This window comes from Elephantulus edwardii, unplaced genomic scaffold (genome assembly GCF_000299155.1).
Source record: "Elephantulus edwardii isolate Elephantulus edwardi_28Jun2011 unplaced genomic scaffold, EleEdw1.0 scaffold00063, whole genome shotgun sequence".
Lineage (NCBI taxonomy): Eukaryota > Metazoa > Chordata > Mammalia > Macroscelidea > Macroscelididae > Elephantulus > Elephantulus edwardii.
Window position 1 is genome coordinate 4,908,513 of NW_006399813.1, and position 10,886 is coordinate 4,919,398.

Below are 10,886 nucleotides of genomic sequence, written 5' to 3' on the forward strand. Positions count from 1 at the left end.
TTTTAGATCTATGGGGGAAATGTCTAGAGAATCCCCTTATTTATGTATATCTTGATTTCCTTGTTGTTGTTATTGATTGCCTTCAAGTAGAGCACAACTCACAGTGACCCTATGAACAAAAGGCCTGAAGCCCTATACAACCAGGCCCACCACAAAAAAACCCACAAAAACAAAACAACAACAACAAACATACCACCACAATGTGGGGGCTTCGTAGGACAGAATTGCCTTTACTGTATCATAGTTCTGGAGGCTGGAAGTCATGTCAGAGTACTGACCACCTCAAGTCCTTCTGAAGCTGTGAGAGCCAGTCTGTTTCATGCACTTCTGCTCGGCTCTGGTAGACTCAGAAATCCCTTGGCTTGCCGCTAGTGTCACATGGCATCTTTCCTCTATTTTCTGGCCACAGTGTAACTTCCCCTCTTTTATAAGATCAACAGTCATATTGAATTAAGACCCACCTTATTCCAGTATGGCCTCACGTTAACCTGGCTGATAACCTCTTCAAGGACCTTGTTTCCAAACATGGTCAGAGTCACAGGGACCGGTGTTAGATCTCCCATATACCATTTTAAGGGAGACAGTTCAACCCATATGCTATAAGACTGTCACTCACAAACACAGTTTCTCTCAATTTTTTCTTTTTCTTAGCTTTCTAAAAACTTGAGATCATATTTTGAAATAAATATATGGTTGACTATTTCCACATTATAGTCGATCACATGCATACATTTATAAATTTTTTACATTGTTTGCCATGTGGTTCAATCGTTAACATCTGTTTCAAAACATTCCCATCACCCTTAACAGAAGCGCAATGTCCCCGAGCAGTAAGCCCACATTTTACTGGTCCCTCACTCCTGTCCCTGGTAACCTCTAACAAGCTTTGGTCTCTATACACCTGCCTAGTCTAGATATGACACGTGCCTTCTATTTTTAACACCTTGCATCAGCCTGTGACATGTTTGTTAAAATTAATGAACCAATACTGATGTGTTATTATTAATTAAAACTCGGAGATCACATTAGGGTTCGCTCTATGTGTTGTGGAGTTCTGTGGGTTTTCACAATTGGGGAATGTCATGTGTCATGTGCAATCATACTGCTCTCAAAATCCTTAACGCTCCGCCTACCCACCCCGACACTCAGTCCCCGGCAACCACTGATCTAAAGTTGATTAAAGGAATGGAGAAGAGATTAGTGGATAACAGCTCACAGGCTCTTGGTAACCGTCTTTGGATAACCCTGTGGATTTATTTTTAAGCCATTTCTTATTCTGCATTTATGTTGTCCCTTCGTTCATTTTCTTATCCTTGCGGCCATCGTACAAAGCTGAGTGGCAGCACTTTCCGTTCTTACAGATAGGTCAAATTGAATTCACAGAAGCGCAGCAACTTGTCCGAGCTTGCACTGCTAATATAAGGCAAAACCGGAATTCAAACCCAAACTGGTTTTTTGATCTCGGAATCTAGTATCCCGCCCACAATGTAGCCCTTACCCAATCCCAGTTCAACCTCAAGGGAGTCATCTGACCCAGTGTCTGTTTAAGCACCTTGTAGATGCTGGCCACACACAGGCAAATAAGCCACCAGGTAAGGCCACTACCGCTTAAGATATTCCAGCAGGAAAAACAGACTCATAACGAAACAATTTCTGATGGTTATTCAGAAAGTCAAACATGACAGTGCTCTCCAGGACTGGAAAAGGACTGGGAAGGACTGGGAAAAGGGCTTCTGAGGGCAGGAGAGTTGAGCTTGATATGGAAAATTAAGGAGGAACCCACCCCCAGAAGATTTGAAAGTCCTAGAAATATTCAACAGCAAATGCAAAGGCCCCAAAGTGGGCTAAGCCTTCAAGACAGGCCAGTACCAGGAATAAAAAGAACAGAGAGGGTCTGGGTGACGTGAATGTCATTCTAGTGCAATGGGAAGACCTTTGGAGGAGTCAAGCCTCGGACTGATGGGATCACATTTGTCCTTTTAAAATAAGTTGAGAAGTGTGACTGTGGCAGGATAAGGCACCAGTAAATCCAGTGGAAAACAGAGATGTTGTTTGGAACATAACAAGAAATATACTGCGTCCACTAGAGTGTAATGTCATCGTTGTTCGGTGCCATTGAGTCTACTATGACTCAGAGCGATCCTGTGAACAACAGATCTGAACCCTCCCTGGTCCTGTGCCATCCTCACCGTCACTGTCACACTGGAGCCCATTGTTAAAGTCACAGAGCCAATCCATCTCATTGAGGGTCTTCTCTTTCTTTGCTGACCCCTCTACTTTTCCAAGCATGATGTCCTTTTCCAAGAACGGGAGCTTCCTAGTAACATGCCCATGGAGGACCCTAGATGGCATGGGAAGAGCTTCTTCTGACTGAGTCCAAGCAAGAGGAACTGTGTCCAGCCCGCTGTTCTACTTCCATTTCAGAAGGCATGACTACTGAGCCCCAAGGACGATGAGAAAGAGAAACTTCAGAATGAGAAAGGCCATCACTCAGGATCAGTCACCACCATGAGCTTCAAAAACCCAGAGAGCTCGCCCTGGCCTGTCTCCAGCGCCAACCAGGACTTGGGGGAGCTGGGAGCTGGGAGGCTCTGGAGGCCATATGAGTACAGAGAACATAGATGTCAAGAGTCTATATGTATCCCCTTCTCTGCCAGAAAAGAGAGAGCTAAAGGGGAGATAATCCTTCTTTGATGGGTATGAGAGTGGGAACAAGGAAAAGAAGGTTCTATTTCTTCCTTTCTAGTAGCCTGAGGCTAGGGACAGTCTCATGATGGGATCAAAAGGTTAAGCATCTTTGTCAGATCAAAGGTAATGCTGGGAGGAGGGCTATGTATGGGCAGGCAGTTTCTTGGAAAGCCTTAGAGGCGCCAAGGCCCTTGGCTGCTTTGGAGGTTTGGAATTTGAAGGGAGGATGGGGTGGTGGACAGTTTGCATGTGTTGGCAAGGAAGGCATCCTTCCCAGCATGCCCTAGCAGTCATTCCAAAGAGAGCTGACCACTGTCCAGCTCAAGGCTATGACAAACAAAAAGCAGCTCTTCCCAAAAGAAGGGAAAATCAGAGGGTGGACTACCCAGCCCTGGGGTACTGAGCTGGTAACCTCGTGGGGCTGAACCCTATTTTCTGCTCTGCTTTGGAACAATGCTGATGCCCTTGAATCTACTGCAGGCCGAGTCCCATCTTTCCTTTACTTAAATCCTTCCTGCCACTTTTCTGCCCCTCCACAGTCTTCATTTAAAGCAGGCTCCTCTCCAAGGGTCTTTTCCAAGTAGCTCTGCCTCTGACTATGACTGTGTGTGGATCATAACAAATTATGGCTGACATTGAGAAGAATGGAGATCCCAGAAATCTTAATTGTACTCATGTGAAATCAATACACACACCAAATGGCTGTTATTCAAACAAAGCACGAGAACACTGTTGTTGTTGTTGTTGTTGTGTGCCATCCAGCCAGAATCGACCCATAGCTGATCCTCCAGTAGGTTTTCAGAGGCAGTAAACCACATGAGAGGAGACTGCCCATCTTTCTCCTGCAGAGCAGCTGGTACCTATGTGCTGGCCCCACAATTCCTTGCCACTAAGCCACCATAGCTCTCTAAGGGAACACTGCGTGGTTTAGAATCAAGAAAATTGCACATCAAGGTTGTATCCTTTCTCCGTACCTAGTCCATCTGTAAGCTGAGAAGATCCTTTGAGAAGCTGAAATTTATGAAGAAGAGTGTGGTATCGGGATTGGAGGGTGACTCATGAAAAACTGTGTTATGCAGATGACACAACCTTGGAGGACTTAAAGTGCTTGCTGCAGAAGCTCGAGGACTACAACTTTCACTATGGATTACATCTCAATATCAAGAAAACACAAATTCAACCCTCACCACTGGGCCAAGAAACAACATCATGACACTGTTGTTATGTGCCTTTGAGTCAACTGCAACTCGGCAATCCTGTGGATAGCTCTGAACCTTGTCCTATCTTGAGGCAACCTCACTATCTCTGACACATCTGACCTCATTGCCACAGTCACTGTGTTAATCCATCTCATCTTTAGGGTCTTTCCTGTGCTAACCCTCAACCCTTTCAAGCACAATGTCCTTCTCCAAGGACTGGTCCTTCCTTGGCCATGTGCCCAAAGTGTGTGAAATGGTGTTTCAAAATCCTTGGCTCCAAGGAGCAACCTGGTTTCACCCTCTCCAGGACAGACCTGCTTGTTCTCTTGGCTATCTATAGTATGTTCAGTACTCTTCTCCAACACCACAACTCAAAGGCATCAACTCTTCTTCTGTCATCCTTAATCATTGTCCAACTCTAGGATATATAGCAAGCAATTAAAAAGACTATGACCTGGATCAGATACATCTTAGTCTCTAGACTGACAACATAGTTGTTTCTCACATTAGAAAGGTGCCTGAGAGCAGATTTCCCCAATGAATCTTATGACTTCCTGACTCCTAATGCCAAGGATATTGACTATGGATCTGAGCAAGATGAAATTAACTTCAATATCTTCTCCATCTATCATGATGCTGCCTATTGGCCTGGTGGGGAGACCTTTTGTCTTCATGATGTTGAGACACAACGCATACTGAAAGCTGCAGTCCTTGACTTTCTGCAGCAAATCCTTCAAGTTCTCCTCAGTTTTGGTGAGAAAAGTTGTATCATCTGCATAATACACATTGTTGATGCATCTTCCTCCAATCCTGATGCCACATTCTTCTTCATAAAGTCTAGCCTCTCAGAACAATCTGTTCAGCATAGAATGAAAAGCTATGGAGAAAGGATACATCCCTGAAAAGATTGATATTGTCAATGACCTCATCTTAAATTTGATCAACAATCAATACTCTTGGTACAGCAGTCAAGAGATCAGGAGACATATAGTGTTGGGAAAGTCTGCTGTCAGGGATCTCTTCAAAATCCTGAAGAGCAATAATGCCAGTTTAAGGACTAAGGTGTGCCTGATTCAAGCCATGGTCTTTCCAATCACCTGCTATGCATCTGAGAGTGGGACAATTAATAAGGATGACAGGAGAAGAATGGATGTCTTTGAGTTGTTGGAGAAGAGCCCATGCATAGCCAAAAGAACAACATGTCTTGGAGAAAGTGAGCTAGAGTGCTCCTTAAAGGTAAGGATGGCGAAGCTTCTTCTCACATATTTTGGACATGTTGTTAAGAGAGGCTATTCCTTGGAAGAGACATCATACTTGAAAAGGTGGAGAGTCAGAGAAGGAGAGGAAGACCCTCAATGAGATGGACCAGTAAAATGACTGCAATGGGCTAAAGTGTGTCAGAGATTATGAGGACGGCACGGGATAGGACAGGGTTCAGATCTGTTGTTCATAGAATCACTAAGAGTTGTGGCTGACTCAATGGCACTTAACAACAACAACACCGGCCAAGTCTTGAGTAGTACAAACCGCTAGTGCGTTCAGTTCCTAAACAGAAAGCTTGGTGGTTTGAGTTGCTGCAGATGTGCTTCTGAGGGAAGCCCCGATGATATGCTCTCAAAAAACCAACTCTATCCTGGCACACACGGGATCACTGCGAGTCACAGACAAGGCATGACCACTGCTTATGTCAAAATCCTTAACTTCCTTCCCTTTACTCCTTCACTTCCTCCTAAAGAGGTGTGGAAGGAGAGCAATCGCAGAGTGAAATGCTACACAGCAGAGTCAATGCTACACGAACTCATGGATTTCTGTACGTCAAGAATGTAATATATACCATTCTATAACAAACGTGCCTCGCTTGGAAAAAGTGCAGCCAAAGTGCTCCTTGGAGGCAAAGATGGCCAAGCTTCGTCTCGCATACTTTGGGCACGTTGTTTGGAGAGGGTATTCCTTGGAGAGGGACATCATGTTTGGGAAGGTGGAGGGTCAGCGAAGGAGACAGAGACCCTCAATGAGATGGACTGACACAGTGACATCAACAACGGCCTCAAGCGCGTCAGACATGATGTGGACGGCACAGCATAGGGTTCAGATATGTTCTTCATAGAGTTTTATGTGTCGTCTTTGACTCGATGACACCTAACAACAACATTTATTCCTGGTGAAAGAGATCTTAGGTGTAGATCCAGAACACACCACTAGAAAGCACGCAGTGGTATTCATTGCTGTATGGTGGCCATCAACCCCAGGACTTCATGGGACAGAGCAGGACCATCCACCAGCTTTTCTGAGCTGTAGTCTTTACAGAAACCAATCTCTGGCCACATCTCTCTCCCATAAAGCTCCCAGGTGAGTTCAAACTGCCAACCTTTCAGCAGCTGAACACCTACCTAGCTGTTGCACCACCAGTACTTCTCTGTGGTGCCACACTGCTTGTTATCTTAACTGTGGCCTTGACATACAAACCTATACAAGTGGCAAATTCCATGTAACACAATACACACACACACACAAATACACACATATATGCACACTCACACCAGAACAAGTGAAATTAGGGATGCTTTGTATTATGATAAAATAAATAATCAAACATCGCAACAATTGTAAATTACAGCACTAGGCAACTTTCCCTCTTGTTATACACAGAGTCTCTATGACTCAGAACCGAACTGAAGGCTCCAGTGGTTGAATTACTAACAGTCAGTGGGTCAAACATCCCAGAATTTCAAAACTCCCACAAGTTGTGCAGGAAGAAGATGAGGCGGTGTGCTTCTGTAAAGATTTAGTCCTGAAAACCCTTGGGGTCAGTTCTACCTTGTCACAGCGGGTCACTGTTAGTCACAGGCCACCCGATGCAGTGGGTTTTGATTTAGGGGTTTTAGCAACAACAACTAATATATAGCACAAGTATTTTCCTGTTTCAACCAGTTTTAAGTGTATGATCCAATGACATTGGCTGCATTTGCATGCTGGGTAACCATCACCACTATCCATTTCTGAATGAAACCCTATAGGTATGTATGTATGCATGGATGTGTATGTGTATATGTGTATCTCTCTCTCTCTCTAATCAATATCTATCATATATATATATATACACATACATACATATACATACACATATATATACATATATACACACATATATATACATATACACACACATACATATATATCTATATATCTCTATCTCTGCTATGTAATAGTAAGAACCTGCATTGCAATCCCAAAGGCATGGATTGAGTCCACCATCATCTACTCCGTGGGAGAAAGATGGGCAGTCTCCTTCCATGTGATTTACTGTGTCTGAAAACCTGCTTGAGGGTCAGCTATGGGTTCTGACTCAGTGGCATACAACAGCATACATATATTTATATATATAACACCATGCATATACAGATGCAGATAGACATGTGTTTATATATATGACAACAAACAGATACATATATGTATATTTATATATACAATATGCAGACACATATATGTATATTTGTATATACAACCCACATATACAGATACATATTTATATATACAACAATAAACATATAAAGATACATATATATTTATAGATGCAACATACATATACAAATACACATATATGTAAATTTATACATACAATATACATATACAGATACATGTATTTATATATACAACAACTTGCATATACAGATACATACACATATTTGTATATATAATAACAACATACATATATAGACACATATATACATGTATTTATATATACAACATACATGCATAAACATATATACATGTGTATATATACAACATGCAGATACATATCTATTTATATATACAACAACATACAGATACATATATACATGTCATGTCTAAGTTCATTGCCCTTGAATCACAACTGGCTCGCAGCCGATCCTCCAGCAGGAGATTTGGTGCATTTGAACCACCACTGTCTGGGTCAGCAGTCCAGCTCCCTGTAGATGACGTGGACATCCCAAGGATGATGTCACCAGAGCTCCCTGATATACACACCTTTCCAATAGAAACCAAGGATTGTTTAAGCAACAACTCAAAACTGGGGACATTTTGAGTAAAATTAGTGGATTTCAGCAACATCAATCTTCTGTTGTAATATTGGACTCAAGTTTCACAAAATGTAGCCACTGGGGGGGAAATGAGGTCCACATAGTGACACTCCCTGCATTGTTCCTTAAACTGGAGGTGAGTCTGCAGTGATCTCAGCAGAAGTCCAGTGCTGCTGCTAATAATAATGCTAATAATGAAAGATGGGAAAATCTGCCAAGGGGTTTACAATCGCTACAGTCCTCACTGTGCACCATGTCCCCGATTTTCTCAGTCTCTTTCTCTCACTCTGGCCTGCACGTTGCTGTCACATAATCAATCAGTGACCTGGTTCTTGTCTGGAGAAAAGATTGCTAGTGGGTGAGTGAAGGATCACAAACTCAAGCTCATCAGTGTTCTCCTTCCTGACCTCCATGATTCCAGTCTCCTCAAACTTGGGTTTTGGGTTTTTTTTTTAAAAGGAAGAGTTCACATTCAGGGTGTCCCTGAAGTCTGGGGTCAGAGATAGACAGAAGAGGAGAGGCCAGAGGGGTCTTCTCCCATGTGGCCCCCCAGCTCTGCTGGCCAGCGTCCATCTCTGAGGAGACTGTGGCCCGCACAGGGAGGTCTCCCCTCCCAGCTCTCTGACTTGCTCTCTCTGCCCCTTTGGTAGTGGAAAGAGGAAAGATGCCCGTCACCCTCACATCCTGGAATCTGCTCATGAGTAACCTCTCTGGGGAAGCAGCAGCCAGCTGTTTCCTGCCTGCTAACTGTCCCTCGCCCCTTCACCTACGGTCCTCTGTGGGACCATTTTCTCACAACACCTCTCAGGCCTGTGCTGACAGGGAAGCTCTGGGGTGGAGAAAGATGCAGCCGTGTGCTGGGCCCTCAGCCAACCTCCCCTGCTCCCCACAGAGTCCTCCTTCCCAACAGCCACGCCTGCAGGGCAAGCTGGGTCCCCAGCAGCTGTATGCAGCAGGGGTGGGGACAGCCACATTCCCTTTCACTCCCAGGCAGCATGTGAGGGGCTGTGAGCAGAACGCTTGACTTCCTCGGGGCCTTTCTAATGCACAGTGCGTCCCCACCACCCTCCGGCTGCCCTTCGCCTGGGTGTCCAGGCTGGCTGAGAGGGGTGCTGGGTCTGGCTCCCACTGGAGGCCCTGGCAGTGACCAGGTAAACAGGGCCGGAAGGAAGGAAGCGTCCCCCACCTCCAGGTTGGCAGGGCGCTCCTGAGAGGAGGAGGAGCAGCTGCTTCCTTTCTGGTCCTTCCCATGATACCCACAACGAGGGGGCACCAGGGACTTGGGTTTCCCAGCTCAGCTGAGAAACTATTTCCTTTCATTAAAGAGGCGTGTAATTAGCCTGGGGAAATGGGAGGATCCCAGTGAGTGAATACATTGATGAGAGAGGGGCTCTAGAGATGTGAGAAGTCCCCCTTCTGGCTCCCCCCACAAAACCCCACACAGACACTTGATACTTTCTCTCTCTCTCTCTCTCACACACACACACAGATTGATTGAGGAAAAAGCAATGCCAATTGCCCTGCTCCTGTTGTGTACCATTGAGTAGAAACCGACCCATAGCTGAGCCTCCAAGCAGGTTTTCAGAGGCACTTAACGAGTCAGGAGGGTACGGCCCATCCTCCTGTGGAGCAGCTGGTGATTTGAACCGCATGTCTTTGGTATTACAGTGCAGCTTCTTACCATAAGGCCACCAGAGCTCCCTAACTAATCTTTTGTGCAAGAATTGACCAAGGCTCCTAATATTGTCATTTGGACCCAAACCAAGGCCTTCAAAGCAATGTTCAGAGCCCCTAATCATCCTTTCTCACCACAGGCCTCTTCCCCTTGACGTGACGCCGTCACTGTCCCCACCTGCCCTTCCTTACTCCTGGCTCTACAGTCCCAGACTCCCCAAAGCTCTTAGTCCTTTAGGATTTACCCTGACTCCTCCATGCTGCTCCCCCTCCACAGCTAACTAACCAGCTACCTAGCAGCTGCGAAAAAAGACAAGACCACTGACCCTCCATTGGTTTTTCTGAGGTTATACATTTCAGGGAGGGGACTGGCAATCTTTCTCTTGAAGAGCAGCTGGTAGATTCGAACAGCGGACCTCTTGGTAGCAGCCCAACACATTATATACTACACTGCCAGAATCTTAGTGACTTAAGAGCTTGCTGTGCTGTGAAGAGACAAGACAGGAATAGCCCTGGCCGTGAATACCTTGAGTCATAGTGTAGCGGTCCTGCCTGGTGATCTGTCCCCTTTGCTGCCTGAAGATCTTTTCTCCCAACTGCTGGTGCAGGCCTGGAGAGGTCAGTGGGCACCAGTGGTCCAGAGGGAAAAGCAGGGCGCTCCCTCAAAGTTCCTCTGGGCAGGGCACGGCAGGGGTACCAAGGGCTGAGATCCTTCAGACAAGACCAGATTTGCTCCCTGCTCTCAGATAAGCCCCAGTGAACACAACCAAATCATTTACCCAGTCACCTCTGTCAAGTCGGATCTGACTCGTGGGTAACTCTCCATCCGGTTTTGGGGCCTGTAAATCACAATGGCAGAGACAGCCTGGCTTTCTCCCACAGAGCTACTGGTGGACTTGAACCATGGAATATGTGTGGTCTTTGGGTTAACAGCACAACCCTCTACAGTCTACGCCACCAGAGCTCCACTAACCAAGTCGTCAGGAGGGCCGTGCTGGGAGGGAGGGAAGCGGTAGGAAATTTTTAAATCAATCTGTAGGAAGCATTCAGATTAGTGGGGACAATTGGGAGATATCTGGAGATACTATATATTTGCCATGGTTGCAAGGGTGTCACAGGCCTCCAAAGGGGAGGAGGCCAAGGATGCTGCCAGACACCCCCCAATGCACAAGACAGACACCCCCAATGCACAAGACAGACACCTCCCAATGCATAAGACAGACACCTCCCAATGCATAAGACAGACACCCCCAATGCACAAGAC